Genomic DNA, 16,470 nt, shown 5'->3' on the forward strand with positions numbered 1-16,470 from the left:
ATGCCAAGTGTGCCATTGGTCTTTTGATAGTCTTTCTTCTTCAATTTTCTTTCTAGACTAGACTTGCCTTGTTTACTTAATTTTTTTTCTCATTAAAATTCTTTCAAGATGTGTCTAGTCTAGAGAGCTTTCATAAATAATTTGATTGGTGGTTTTTCATTTTGATTTGCCGAAAAACACTTGAAACAAATAAGTAATTTGAATTCAAAGCTACACATCCTTAAAAATTCATGTTAGTAATCTAACAATTTATACTCAAATACTTTTGTTATCATCAAAATCAATCTCAAAGTCAACAATCTTTTTTTTTTGATGATGACAAAATCTTTTGAGTATACCTTTCTTTCAAAATTCAAATTCACTTCATTTTAATCACATCATATATATTCAATTTCGCTTTATCATAAACTCCCTCTGAGTATGATACATAAGTATAATTTGACTTAAAAAATTTGTATTGCTCCCCCTTACTATGTGCCAATTGTTCTTTAGGGTTTCAAAATTCAAATTTCACTTTGTTTGGTCTTTAAATCAAATTCAATCAAATTCAAACTGTTTTACATTGCTTTACATTTCTTTATTTCAAATAGTTTCAAATTATTTCAAATGATTTCACTATGTACCATTAGTTTTATTTAAATTATAACTTGACAATTAAAAATTTCAAATTTAAGAAATACTCAAACTAACTCTAACTTCAAAAAATACTCAAATTCATCTCCCCCTTTTTATTGTTATCAAAAAGGTGAACATTGCATATAATCAAAAGATCACCCAAATAGGAACATGCATCAAAAAAGAACATTGCGCACATAAAACAAACTCCAAATTTTCATTCATTCAATATGAAGGTCATACAAAATACGACATAAGCATGATCAAAACATAGGATGCTGACATACAAAAGGCTCAAAATGAACATGTCACTGCATGCATCCTAATCTAATGTAGGCTTAGGTGGGATGGAGGAAGATGGATCCACGGGCATAGAAGAATGCTACTCAGCCAGTGTTAGATGAGTGTCTTAAAAGCCAATTGTTGGCTGACATATTTTATAATTCTAAGATTTAACTTTATACTCATAACACTTTTATTATTAATAAAATATATTTTTATTTTCAATCATATTTATGTGTTTATGATTTATCATAGAAATTAACAACAATGATTTTGTATATTCTTAAAGTATTGAGAATTTGAGACATACATTAATTAATGGTTAGTTTCTAAATGCTCCTGATCAAAAGATCGTTGCAGAGGATAGTGATCAATCTATTTAAAAATTTATGCATGGATCACCTTCCTTCTGAGCAGATGAGTCTCGAATCTGTAGTGTAGGGATACTGGAGTGAGAGTGCAGGTGGTTGTTAGAGAATAACTTGCACTGAGTGTGACCAATATGAGAGATCACTTGAATGTCTACTCACTTGTCAGTGGTTGTGTTGATGCTGTAGTGGTATGAGTGATCCTTTGGCCTATGATGTTATCAACTATTCATATTAAGGCTATTGAGTTTGACTGCATGTTCTCTTGGTCCCTAGCCATTCGGGTCCTTATTGTGTATGTTGGCTATAGTAGGTTTAGATTCACTATTAGGAGTGAGATGTACTTAGATAAAATCTATCGATCTTGATAGGAAAGGAGAAGTCCTATATGATTTGTAAGATTGAGTTTAAAAAGTCTTTGATCAAAGCAAATGTGAATATTAGAAAAGAGTTTCTACGGGATTCATAAGTGAACTCAAGTCGAGCCAATCTAACATATGACTGATGATAGGGTCTGATGAGTTCTCCATGATCTCCATCAAGTCAGAACTCATGATAGAAAGACTGAATTATACGATAACTGTACTTAGAGATTCATACTTTCATTCCACTGGATTGTCACTATATATTGCTAGGTGTCACTGATGGATTCTGAGACTCATTGAATATCGTCTTGATGATCGATGACCCTCAAAGGATAGAATTGGAATTGTTTCAGCCCATCAAAACAAGTTTTGATGATATTATGATGGAGATCATAATATATTTTACTACCAGATAGAATAAAATCTATGGAGTCACACATCAAGAGATTTAATCTTGAATTAACTAATTAAGCTTATGAAGTTCTAATTGAATTAAGATTTACTAAAATTCTATTGAATTTAAGAGAACTATGCTAGCACATGGTTAAATCTAATTCTTCTCTGGACTTGAATTCCTTATTAGATAAGGATTGGATCAAGTCTATAACCTTGAACCTTAACTAGATATATTTTGATTTGGATTTATAGGGATACCTATTTGAGGGTCCAAAAGGATTGGATTAAGCCAATTAGCTGGCAAACAAATCTCTTTATTTTCTTTCTTGTTATTTCTCTATGTGGCGTGGAGTTATTGAAAAGAAGAAAGGAGGTGCAAGCCTCCTTTTTTGAAAAGTCCAAGGGGTGCAAACCCCTTAGAGTGGGTGTGAGAAAGAGAGAGCCCCCCCTCTTTTGCTTTGGAATGGAAAGAGAGAGAGAAAGAGAGGGGCTATGCCCCCTCTCTTGTGCACACAAAACCCTAAGGGGTGCCAAGAGTTGGTGCCCCACCTACTTGCCTAATTAAATATAGGTGCCCCCTCTACCTGTCTTATGGATTGAGGGGCACTCTACTTGCCATATAAGGTGATGACCTTTTCAATTAGATTTGATTTTTTTTAAAAAATATCAGATTAAAAGGTAAAAATTCTTATGAGATAAGGACTAGCCTTTTTAGATTGATTTGGAATCAAGAAAAGGTCTATTTAAGAGATGGTCTCCTAGGGTTTTAAAATTAATTAAATTGAGAATTTAGATCCTCTCTCTATCTCCATACCATCTCCTCTTCCACCTCTCTTTCCAATGCCCAAGGGTTATGTCCCATCTTCTCATATGCCTGAGTTGAGGGTGATCTCTTCTATAGCAGGGAAGAGGGAGAAAGGCTACAGTATAGGTGTTGAGATGGTGATCAAGGATCAAGAGTTGGTCAAAGATCTAAAAGACTGAGATTCATCTTAGAGAAGATGGATCTATAATGAGAAGAAAGATTCAAGATTGATCCCGATGGATACCTGTAGAAGTCGGACATCTGTACGGCTTAGGAACCTTTAGATCTAGGATCATCAGTTGCGGTGTATTTCAACCCATGCAAGATATTGAGATCCGATGCTAATTTTTTTTTTATTTTATTTTTAGATTATATATATATATCTTTAATCCAAAACTTAGGTAGATATAGATTAGATCTATTGCATGTGGGGTTAAAGAGTTTAACTTAGATCGTTTCCGCTATTACTTCAAAAAATTTTGAAATCTATGCATGCAACCCTGCCTGATTTGCTAATAGTGATATTAGAGCTACTGATTTTTAAAATATATATAATCTGATTTTTATGTAAGATTTGAAAGTTTGAATGAATTAATATTGATCTTGTACTGGTATAAGATTATCCTGATATAAGATTTACTCTCTATATTGAAAAAGTTATCCTAGCACAAGATTGATCGATTTTGAGATCTATTTTCAAAATTTTTAAATCAAAATTTTTGGATTTAAAAATAAATATATATAATATATTTTTATTCATATTAGATCTGAAATTAGAATAATTAAATATTCACATTGAACTAGTATAAGATTGTCTTGATATAGGATTTACCCCTATATTGAAAAAAGTTATCCTAGTTTGATGCAAATCGATTTTTTTTTTAAAAATATTTTTAAAATATTTTAATCATTATTTTTGATATAGTTTTATATATATTTGATATGTGTAATTCTTAGTTTAGATCTAAAATTTAATATATATATATATATATATATATATATATATATATATATATATATATATATATATATGATATATATTTGTAGTTTAGATCTAAAACTTCATATATATGATATATAACATTAGGTTTAGATCTAAAACTGTTTCAAGATTATAAGCCACTAATGCATACAATGAAACATAATCTAATTTTTTTTAGAATCTAAAAATTATGTTATTGCATGTGGATATGGGATGAACAAATTAGATCTAGTGATCAAACTATAATTAGAGTCAATTGATTAGATCAGGCTAAAAACCATTGTCGATTTTGAGCAGTTGATTAAACTTAATCAATTGTTGGTTAGGATTAGGTCAAAGAGGCTCAAAGTTGATTTTAATTGTAGTTGATCATATTGATTCATATTTTAATGTGAATTGATTGACTCAAGATCAAATTTAGCTCAGTGGTTAAGGTTCAAATCAATAGGTTAACCTGATCGATTCTAATTGACCCATTTGATGTTTAAGATAAGTACCTAGATGGTGGTTATTTAATTGATTCTGTCATCTAATCTGATTAATTCATTGGTATCTAAGAAAAGCAATGAGAGGACCTCCACTCATCTTAACTTACTTAGCCATTTTGGAAGATTAAGTTTTGAATTAGGTTACTTGTTGATTCGAGTTCACCCATGCCGACTAGATAGGTCAGATATGTGAATGTGCTGACCGAAACTTGATCAGTCAGATATCAAATCTGATGACTTAAAAGAGACCTAAACCTAAATCATCTCATTAAATATTAAGTCTAGTGATCTTCCATTGTTGTAGAGATGCGAATGTCTTCTTGACGTTGATCATTCTCGATCGGTTACAGTGGTTTGATTGCATCGAGAAGGTACAACTACTCTATTGACATTAGATGCCTCGGAGTAGAGATGGAGATGGATCCAATAACTGTTATGTGAGGGACCCAATGACAGATTTGCACCCACTGATGAACATTGGGTCTAACTTAAATAAGAAATGTGCCAATAACTGTTAGGTGAGGCCATAGGACTTAGAGACCAAATCCGCTGCATCTTACTTAGTAAAGCAATGGATAAAGTATTGTCCACTCATTGGTCTGTGCTCACCAATAACTATTAAGTGAGGTGTGTATGGATTAGTGAGACCATAGTACTCACTAAAAATTGATCGCATATAGGTTTTCATTTCTCTACCTGAGGAGTGTGGGAGATTCAAAAAAATAGTGAGAGCCTTGTTTGATTTTAAAAGTTTCTAAAATAAATATTTAATAAGGACAAATATCTAACTAAAAAATATTCTCTTTGTAGATAATCATATCAAGTTTAAATACTTTAGCTCGTATTCTTGACACAAATAGGTTGATCGAGATAAACTACAAAGACTGGCTCCAAAATTTAAGAATCATTCTCAATTCTGAAAAGCTAACTCATGTCCTAGACTATGATGCACCTGTGATACCAGCTTGTCCATCCTCTGATCAATGAGTAGTACTTGAGAAGTGGATGGATGAAGATAATAAGGCGAAGTGCTACATTCTAGCATCCATGTCCAATAATCTTCAGCGACAGTATGAAGACATGAGGACTGTCAAAGAGATGCTAATTCATCTATAAGAGTTGTATGGTGAGTAGAGTTACACAGCTTATTTTGAGGTCTCTCAGAGACTATTCAGAGTAAAAATGCACGATGGACATGTTAGATGTGTGCCCTAGATGCCAGATCGGCTGACACATTTCTGTACAGATCTAAGGGCAAATTTATAATTTTGACTATAAATGAATAAAAGGGTTATTCTTCTATCACATTGTGTACATTGTGTCTGTGATACATCCTTTGAGTTAGTAGAAATGTTAATTCATATTTTCAAGAGTTGAAAATTTAAGACATGAATTTACATAACTAACTCATAAACAGCTCCTGACCATAGGATCATCACGAGGATGGTGATCGATCCGAAAGGTTGGTGTACGATCGCTTTCTTAGGATAGATGTATCTTGAGTCTATGATGTGGAGACATCAGAGCGAGAGTACAGGTATTCATTGAGAATGAGAGTACTGAGCGTGATCACTTCGAGCAGTCATAAGGAAGTCTACCTTCTCATTGATGACTAGCTCGATGCTGCAGTTGTGTATCTAGTTCTTTGACTTGAGGTGCATCGACAGTTCACCTTGAGTGTGTTATAGTTTGACTATACCATAACTCGATCTTCTAGCCATTCAGAACCTTGAGGTGTATATTGGCTGTAGCATATTCATTATAGGAACTAGGTCACACCAAGATGGGATCTATCAACCTCGATAGATAAAAGAAGTAGTCCTATGATAATTGAAAGATCGAGTCCTTAAGCCCATGGCCATGGCAGAGTGAAATAATGGAAAAGAATTTTTCATTAAGGTTTCACATCAGACTCGAATCGATCGATTAACTCATATGACTGATGTTGGGTTTGACGAGTTCACCTTAACCCTAATTCAGTCGGAACTCATGATAGAGAAACTCAATCACACAGATAGCTGCATCGAGAGATTCATCTTCTATTTTGATGGATTGCCACCACATACTGCTAGGTGTCACTGATAGATTTTGAGAGCAATTAGAATGATATTGATGATCGATCATTCTAATTGTCTGAATCAGAAGAGTTCTGGTCCATCGAAAGGAGTTTCGATGATGTCGATGATGAGATCACGACATGTCTCATTACCATATAGAATTGAACCTAATTGGGTCATACAAACAAAGGTTAGGATCTGGATATCATCAATTGGACTAACCCAATTGATTTGGATAAGATCCATTAGGTTCAAGAAAATCGTGCTAGCACACGATTAAGCCTAACTTTCTCCTTGTGTAATTTTTTCTGTCTCTACTGAGGCAAATGTGATTTGACTCATCTAAAGAATCTTAGAAAAATTTTTCTTAGTCTAAATGAAGCTTGTCTAGCTCAAAAAAGGCTTATCTTAATTCGTGAGATGAATTTAAGACAACACCTGCTAATTTCTAGCACCTGCCAAATTTATTTTAGGACATCTGTCAAAAGTTGACATATGGATCTTAAACTGAAGAGGTCTCATTGGAGGATTTTTATGGAGTGTCCACATACCAAAACCTAATTGAATTAGGTGCCATAATCAGATTATGGTATGAGCCCAATTGGATTAAAGTGGGCACCCCAAATGGATAAGAACCAAAGAGTCCTGATAAACATGGACTCTTTGGCGCCACCTTGTTTGAGCTTATCCAATGTTGGTGCCAACTTAGGAGAGAGGGTAGAGTTTTTATCTGATGTGATCAGATGATATCACTCCATCAATCAAAATTTTTCTAAAATTTATTGAAATTTTTTGATTGGTTGAATGATGTGGCACTGCGCAGCATACAGGGTCTATATAAACTCTGCTGCGCCTAGGATTTCGTGAAAGAAATTGTTTTATGCACAAAACCTAATAGCTGCTGCCCCCTCCCCTCTTCTCCACATCCTCTCTGCTCTCCTTTCTCCCCTCTTCACGTCCAAAGAGTTGGACATCCATCTGGCAAAGATCCAAGGCGTGGTGACGCCTGGAACAAAAAGCTGCAGGACATCTTCGACAGGCTGCTGCTCCAACTTTAGAAGGAGTTCTGAAGTACTTTCAAATTAGATAAAGATCTAATTTTTGGAGCATAGATTCATGAGGAGAAGATGTTCTAGATCCTACCTAAGTGGATATCGGTAGAGGCCAGGCACTTGCGTGGCTACATCAGAACCTCGGGCTGTGCAGAGATCTTCTACAGGATAATCAGATTACCCTTGAGGTACTTCTTCTTTCATCATAGATTTAGATTTAATTTTAGATTTTAAATATTAGATAATAAAATTATATCTAGAGAATTATATCTAAAATATATAGGATAAATTTTTTTTAAAATTATTTCATCCCAGATTTGATAAAATTTGGAAGATCCTACGAGAAAAAGCAGTTTCCTCCCTTCAAGTGGTATCAGAGCTAGGTTGTTGGCTCTTTTTCAGATCTATTTTAGATCTAAGTTTAATTTTAATTTATTTGATATTAAAGAATTTTAGATATCACATCAGATATGATAGGATCTGAAATCAAAATATTTAAAATTAAATCTAAGAAGATCTAACATGCATAAGATGCATGACTAGACTAGGATTAGTTGAATCCATGAATGGTCTTAAGTTTTATATTTTAATGAGATTAAAATATGAATTAAATCTAATTTATTTTTTATTTTTTTGATATTATAAGTGTTATAATTAGATCAAAAAATAAAAAATAAAATTTTAATTTTTTCATAAAATTGATCTGTTGCATGCCTAGACTAGTTGTAGAATTATTCTAGTAACTTGTCTAGAATAGTTTTTATTTTGAATAGTTCAATTTAAATTCTATTTTTTAGATATTACATGTGATGTATCAGATCTAAGAGCATATTAATTAGATTAATTTTTGATACATGAGATGTATGCAAAGCATGTATTAGTTAGATCTTAAATTGTATATGTGATATGTTAATTTAAATCTAACTAATTTTGTAGTTAAATTTATATTTTTGATTAAGGTGTTCCTCATGGCCGTCCGATCATAAGAATAAAGTAAGATTTTAAGACCCTCTCTTTTCATTCAATGGGGTATTTATATGACGTGTAGGGGTACCGCGCGTTCATCCTTAATCAAAAATCAAAACTTACTTTTCTACAAAATCCTAGATCCTGAAATCTTAGGATTTATTTTACATGCTTTGTTTATGAACCTAAACTTAATTAATGAATTAAGCTTATGAAATTAAGTTAGATCTAAAATTGAGAATTTCAAATCTAAGATATTTTCATAAAATTGGGTTCGGGCTTGGGTAGCTTAATTAGGTCTAGCGGTTGATCAAACCGAATCAAGAGTTGGTTAGGTGAGATCATGAAAGCTAATAATTGACCAACCTAATAAAATTAAGTCTGGGTCAAGGTTGAATCACATTTAGATGTGACTTGATCAAGTTAAGACCTAATTTGGCTCAGTGGTTAGAGCCTGGATTGTAGGCTAACCTAATTAGTTCTGGTTCGATAATTTGGTGTCTAATGTAAGTTGGGTAGACGTAACCGACTGATTTTTAATTGGAAGCTACTCGACTCGAATGCATTCTTGTCGAGTTAATGGCATATCCCTCCCACCGGTCTTACTTACCTGGTCATATGTGTCGACTCAGTTCTGATTAGAGGTGGCTAAAAATTCAAGCTAACCCATGCCACTAGGTTAGTCATAATTGTTATGACTATGTCAAGTCAAGTTTAATGAGACCTAAATCAAATCTCCCTAAAAAAATATTAAGTCTAGGTCTTCCACCATTGTGGATGTGCGGGACCTTCCCGGGGTTGATTGTTCTCGGCTGATTACAGTGGCTCAGTTGCATCAAAAAGATGCAACCATATCCATTAGGCATTGGATGCTATAAATTAGAGGATGGGTTGGGCTCAATATTTCAGATATGGTGAGGGACCCAATCAGGAATCTAGTTCGTTCAAATGGTGGGTTTGACTTAACTAAGGATTGGAGCAATATCCCGGACACGGTGAGCTTCATGAATTAGAGACCAAGTTTTAGGTGCACCATGATTAGAGAATCATTGGACAAGAGTTGTCCACTCATCGGTTGACCCATCACCAATAACTGTTAGGTGAGGTGGTCAGCCAATCGGTGAGACCGCACCACCCACTAAAAATCACTGATCACGGAGATTTTCACATCTCTATCAAAGGAGTGTAGGGATCTGAGAAAATAGTGGGAGGTTAATTTGTTTAAAAATAAAAATCCTAAACAAATTGGTTGAGTCTGATTATAAAATCTAACTAGAAACTTTTGACTCTGTATAGGAAACATGTCTGCCTCAAACCCCCTGACCAAAATTCTAGACACCCATAGACTGATTGGACTCAATTTCAAGGATTGGTTGAGGAACTACAAAATTATTCTGGGTTTCAAAAAATTGACTCATGTCTTGGATCAGGACCCACCTACCATACCAGCACGTCCGACTGCTAAACAGAGAGCATCTCTGAAAAAGTAGACGGATGATGATAACAAAGCAAGGTACTACATATTGGATGCAATGTCTGATGACTTGCACCACCAACATGAGAACATTTTGACTACCCTCCAAATGTTGGCTCACCTACAAGAGTTGTTTGGTGAACAGAGTCAAGCGGCCAAGTATCAAGTCTGTCAAAGACTTTTTAAGACCAAGATGCATGATGGGTAGTCAGTCCAAGATCATTGTTTGACAATGATCAAGGATCTTGAGGAGCTTGAGAAGCTCGGTATCATCTTAAACAAGGATTTTCAGATTGATGTGATCCTTCAGTCCTTGTCTGATGCATATGGTCAGTTCATCATGAACTTTCATATGCATAAGATGTAGTGTACCTTGGTCGAGTTAATGAACATACTGGTTACGGCTGAGCTTTCAATGAAGGGTTCAAAAGGCTCAGTTTTTACTGTGGAGTGGACTTCTTCCAAGAGAAAGTCTTTTGGAAAGAAAAAGAAGTCTGCGAAGAAGTAGAAGGTGGATGGCAAGAAGAAGAAGACAGAACTGAAAAAAAGGCTACTGATAAGGAAAAATGTTTCCACTGTCAATCAAACGGCCATAGGAAGCGAAACTATCCTCAGTACCTAGCCACCCTGAAGAATAAGAAGGATGGTCCTTCTGGAGGTATGCTCATTTTAGAATCTAATCTTACAGTTTCTTCTGCATCCAGTTGGGTGCTTGACTCGGTTCTAGTGCTCATTTGTGCACTTCTATGCAGGGTCTTGAGGAGATCAAGAGGTTGAGGGATGGGGAGATGATCCTATGCATCAAAAATGGAGCAAGAGTTGTTGCTGTGGCCATGGAAACCTATCCTCTGCGATTACCGTTAGGATTAGATTTAGTTTTAAGAGACTGTTATTATGTACCTACAGCAAGCAGGAATTTGATTTCTGTTTCATGTTTAGCACAAGAAGGCTATGTGATTAGCTTTCACAAGGACCATTGTAATATTTTTTATAAAAATAATAAAGTTACAGATGGTTTTCTTATTAACAGTCTCTATCAGCTACATATTGATGTATCTGTATTTAATATTGAGCAAAATGTGAATGTCATAGAAATTAAAAGGCCTAGAGATAGTCTAAATGATAAGTATCTGTGGAACTTAAGGCTAGGTCATATAGCGGAAGATAGGGTTAACAAATTGAAGAAATCTGGGCTATTGAGTCCGTTGACTTTCGAGTCATATCCAGTTTGTGAATCATGCCTTCAAAGCAAAATGACCAAGCTTCCTTTTGTGGGACATGGGGAAAGGGCCATAGACCTACTTGCCCTAGTACATACGGATGTGTGCAGTCCATTTGATGTGCCGGCTAGAGGCAACTACATCTACTTCATTATCTTTGCCAATGATAAGTCTAGGTACGGATATATAATTCTAATGAAACACAAGTCTGAAGCTTTTGAAAGGTTCAAAGAATTCAGACGTGAGGTAGAAAAACAAACAGGAAAGCCCATTAAGGTTCTTCGATCAGATCGAGGAGGTGAATACCTTAGTCGGAAGTTTCTAGACTATCTTAAGGACAATGGCATAGTCTCTCAATAGACTCCACTTGGAATGTCTCAACTCAACGGGGTTTCAGAATGGAGAAATCAGACCCTATTAGATATGGTCCGTTCTATGGTGAGCTTCACAGACCTCCCTGAGTTTCTTTGGGGATATTGTCTCATGACAGCAATTTATGTATTGAATAGGGTTTCCTCTAAAACCATTCCTACCATACCGTATAAGATATGACTGGTAAGAAGCCAAGTCTGAATCATCTCAGAATTTGGGATTGTCCAGCTCATGTCAAGAGACAGCAGGTGGATAAGTTAGAGTTCAGATCTTTTAGAGCTTGATTCATAGGATATCCTAAAGAGTCATTAGGATACTATTTCTATATTTCGGAAGACCACAATGTGATTGTGAGTCGAAATGCTATTTTTTTTGAAAAATAGTTTATTCAAGATGGTGGCATCGGAAGAATAATTAAGCTCAAGGAGAATGTCTCCCAAGAGCAACGAGCTAAAGAACCTGAAGAACCTAATCAATCAGAACCAGTCCTAACACAATCTCTTTCACCTCGTAGATCGACTAGGGTTTTCCATCCTCTTGAAAGGTACTTAAGTACTATACAAGAGGATGTAGAGGAAATGTTCCTCATGGAAAATGAGGCTCATGGTGATGACCCCAAGACCTATGATAAGGTGATATTAGATATCGACTCTGAGAAATGGTTAGAGGCAATGAGATCAAAAATTGACTCGATGCACTCAAACCAAGTTTGGACCTTGGTAGATCCACCTGAAGGTATTATACTTATTGGGTGTAAATGGATCTTCAAGAGAAAGATAGGTGCAGATGAGAATATGGAGATATTCAAGGCTAGGCTCGTAGTGAAAGGTTATAGTCAGTGCGAAGGCATTGACTATTAGGATACCTTTTCGCCCGTAGCCATACTAAAATCCATCTGCACATTGCTTGCTGTTGCAGTCGATTTTGATTATGAAATATAACAGATGGACGTGAAAACGGCGTTCTTAAATGGATATCTTGAGGAAGATATCTATATAGAACAGTCGCTTAGTTTTACATCCAATGATGATGATCACAAGATCTGCAAGCTGTAAAGGTCCATTTATGGACTTAAGCAAGTATCTCGGAGTTGGAATACTCATTTCAATGATGTCATCAAAATATTTGGTTTCATTAAGAACGAGGGGGAACCATGTGTGTTCAAAAAAGTCAGTGAGAGTGCAGTTATCTTCCTCGTATTGTACATAGATGACATCCTCCTAATTAGAAATGATATTCCCATGTTGACCTCAGTCAAAGTATGGTTGTCTAAGGAGTTCTCTATGAAAGATCTAGGAGAGGCATCCTTTATACTGGGTATTAAGGTCTATAGAGATAGATCAAATAGGATGCTCGAACTTTCACAGAAGATGTACATAGAGGAGGTGCTAAAAAGGTTTAGCATGAAAAACTTTAAAAGAGGTTTATTACCTTTTAGACATGGCATTCATCTCTCCAAGAAGATGTGCCCTAGTACACCTGAGGAGATTGAACGCATGAGCAAGATCCCTTATGCTTCGGCAATAGGGAGCCTCATGTATGCCATGCTATGTACATGACCTGATATAGCCCATGCTGTGAGTATCACAAGCAGATATCAGTCAAATCCAAGCGAAGAGCACTAAACTTTTGTGAAATGTATCCTTAAGTACTTGAGAAGGACTAAGGATATGTTTCTAGTCTTTGGGAATGGAGAACTCCAGATTCAGGGATTTACAGACTCAGACTTTATGTTTGATATAGATGATCGAAAGTCAACATCTGAAAGTCTGTTCATTTGCAATGGTGGTGTAGTCATCTGGAAGAGTTCCAAACAGATGGTGATTGCTGATTCCACCATGGAGGCAGAGTATACTGCTGCATCGAAAGCTGCGAAGGAGGCATTCTGGTACAAGAAGTTTGCCGTGGAGCTTGGAGTGATGTCATCGGATGTTGTACCTCTTTACTGTGATAATAATGGTGCCATAGCCCTAGCTAAGGAGCCAAGGTCTCATCAGAAGTCCAAGCACATCGAGCAACGATTCCATCTGATCCGTGATTACCTCGAAAAGGGTTATGTCAAGGTTAAGAGAGTCGACTCCACAGACAATGTGACAGACCCGCTAACTAAGCCATTGGGCCAGCAAAAGATCGAAGCCCACCTTGAGAAGATGGGACTTAGATATGTAGCCAATTGGCATTAGGTCAAGTGGGAGTTTGTTAGATGTATGCCCTAGACGCCAGATCGGCTGACACATTCCTGTACAGATCTAAGGGCAAATTTATAATTTTGACTATAAATGAATAAAAGGGTTATTCTTCTATCACATTATGTACATTGTGTCTGTGATACATCCTTTGAGTTAGTAGGAATGTTAATTCATATTTTTAAGAGTTGAAAATTTAAGATATGAATTTACATAACTAACTCATAAATAGCTCCTGACCATAGGATCATCACGAAGATGGTGATCGATTCGGAAGGTTGGTGTATGATCATTTTCTTAGGGTAGATGTGTCTTGAGTCTACAGTATGGAGACACCAGAACGAGAGTATAGGTATTCATTGAAAATGAGAGTACTGAGCATGACCACTTCGAGCAGTCATAAGGAAGTCTATCTTCTCGTTGATGACTAGCTTGATGCTGCAGTTGTGTGTCTAGTTCTTTGATCTGAGGTGCATCGACAGTTCACCTTGAGTATGTTATAGTTTGACTACACCATAACTCGATCTCTTAGCCATTTGAAATCCTGAGGTGTATGTTGGCTGTAGCATATTCATTGTAGGAACTAGGTCGCACCAAGATGGGATCTATCAACCTCGGTAGATGAAAGGAGTAGTCCTATGATAATTGAAAGATCGAGTCCTTAAGCCCATGGCCATGGTAGAGTGAAATAATAGAAAAGAGTTTTCCTTTAAGGTTTCACATCGGACTCGGATCGATCGATTAACTCATATGACTGATGTTGGGTTTGACGAGTTCACCTTAACCCTAATTCAGTCGGGACTAATGATAGAGGAACTCAATCACATCGATAGCTGCACCGAGAGGTTCATCTTTTATTCTGATGGATTGCCACTACATACTGCTAGGTGTCACTTGTGGATTTTGGGAGCAATTAGAATGATATTGATGATCGATCATTCTAATTGTCTGAATCAGAAGAGTTCTGGTCCATCGAAAGGAGTTTCGATGATGTTGATGATGAGATCATGGCATATCTCATTACCATATAGAATTGAACCTAACTGGGTCATACAAATAAGGGTTAGGATCTGGATATCATCAATTGGGCTAACCCAATTGATTTGGATAAGATCCAATTAGATTCAAGAAAATCGTGCTAGCACACGATTGAGCCTAACTTTCTTCTCGTGTAATATTTTCTGTCTCTACTGAGCCAAATGTGATTTGACTCATACAGAGAATCTTAAGAAGATTTCTTTCAGTCTAAATGAAGCTTATCTAGCTCAGAAAAGGCTTGTTTTAATTCATGAGATGAATTTAAGACAACACCTGCTAATTTCTAGCACCTGCCAAATTTATTTTAGGACATCTATTAAAAGTTGACATATGGGCCTTAAACTGAAGAGGGCTCATTAGAGAATTTTTGTGAAGTGTCCACATGTCAAAACCCAATTGAATTGGGTGCCATAATTAGATTATGGCATGAGCCCAATTAGATTAAAGTGGGTGCCCCAAATGGATAAGAACCAAAGAGTCCTGATAAACATGGACTCTTTGGCGCCACCTTGTTTGAGCTTATCCAATGTTGGTGACAACTTAGAAGAGAGGATGGGGTTCTTATCTGATATGATCAAATGATATCACTCTACCAATCAAAATTTTTTCAAAATTTATTAGAATTTTTTAATTGGTTGAATGATGTGGCACTGCACAGCATATAGGGTCTATATAAACCCTGTTGCGCCTAGGATTTCATGGAAGAAATTATTTTATGCACAAAACCTAATAGCTGCCACCTCCTCCCCTCTTCTCCACATCCTCCCTACTCTCCTTCCTCCCCTCTTCATGTCCAAAGAGTTGGACATCTATCTGGCAAAGATCCAAGGCATGGTGATGCCTGGAACAGAAGGCTGCAGGACATCTTCGACAGGCTGCTGCTCCAACTTCAGAAGGAGTTTTGAAGTACTTTTGAATTAGATAAACATCTAATTTTTGGATCATAGATTTGTGAGGAGAAGACATTCCAAATTCTGCCTGAGTGAATATTGGTAGAGGCCAGGCACTTGTGTGGCTACATCAGAACCTCAGGCTGTTCAGAGATCATCTACAGGGTAATCAGATTATCCTTGAGGTACTTCTTCTTTCATCATAGATTTAGATTTAATTTTAAATTTTAAATATCAGATAATAAAATTAGATCTAGAGAATTAAATCTAAAATATGTAAGATAATTTTTTTTAAAAATTATTCCATCCTAGATTTGATGAAATCTGGAAGATCCTACGAGGAAAAGTGGTTTCCTCCCTTCAGGACAGTCTATTAATGATCATTATTTAACAATGATCAAAGATATCGAAGAGCTTTAGAAGCTCAGCATAAATATGGATAAGAAATTATAGGTAGATTTGATCCTCCAGTCTCTTCCTAATTCGTATGGACAGTTCATTATGAACTACCATATGAATAAAATTGATAGCACTTTATCCAAATTGCTGAACATGTTGGTGACATCGGAGGGTACCTTAAAAAATTCAAGGATTATGGTTCTGACTGTGGAGTGGGCTTCCTCTAAGAGGCAGTCTTCTTTTAAGAAAAAGAAACAGCTTGCGAAGAAGCAAAAGAATAAGGTCAAGCCCAAGAAGCAAGTTCTGAAGAAGGCCGACGATAAAGAAAAATATTTTCATTGTAATATCAAAGGTCATTGGAGAAGGAACTGTCTGATCTGTCTGGTGACTATGAAGAACAAGAAGACGGATGGGCTTTTTGAAGATACGTCTGATTTTCTCAGAATAGAATCTAATCTAATGGTTTCCTCTTTTTCTAGTTGGGTTCTAGATTCTAGTTTAAGTGCTCATTTGTA

This window comes from Elaeis guineensis, chromosome 6, assembly GCF_000442705.2.
Source record: "Elaeis guineensis isolate ETL-2024a chromosome 6, EG11, whole genome shotgun sequence".
NCBI classification, from domain to species: Eukaryota; Viridiplantae; Streptophyta; class Magnoliopsida; order Arecales; family Arecaceae; genus Elaeis; species Elaeis guineensis.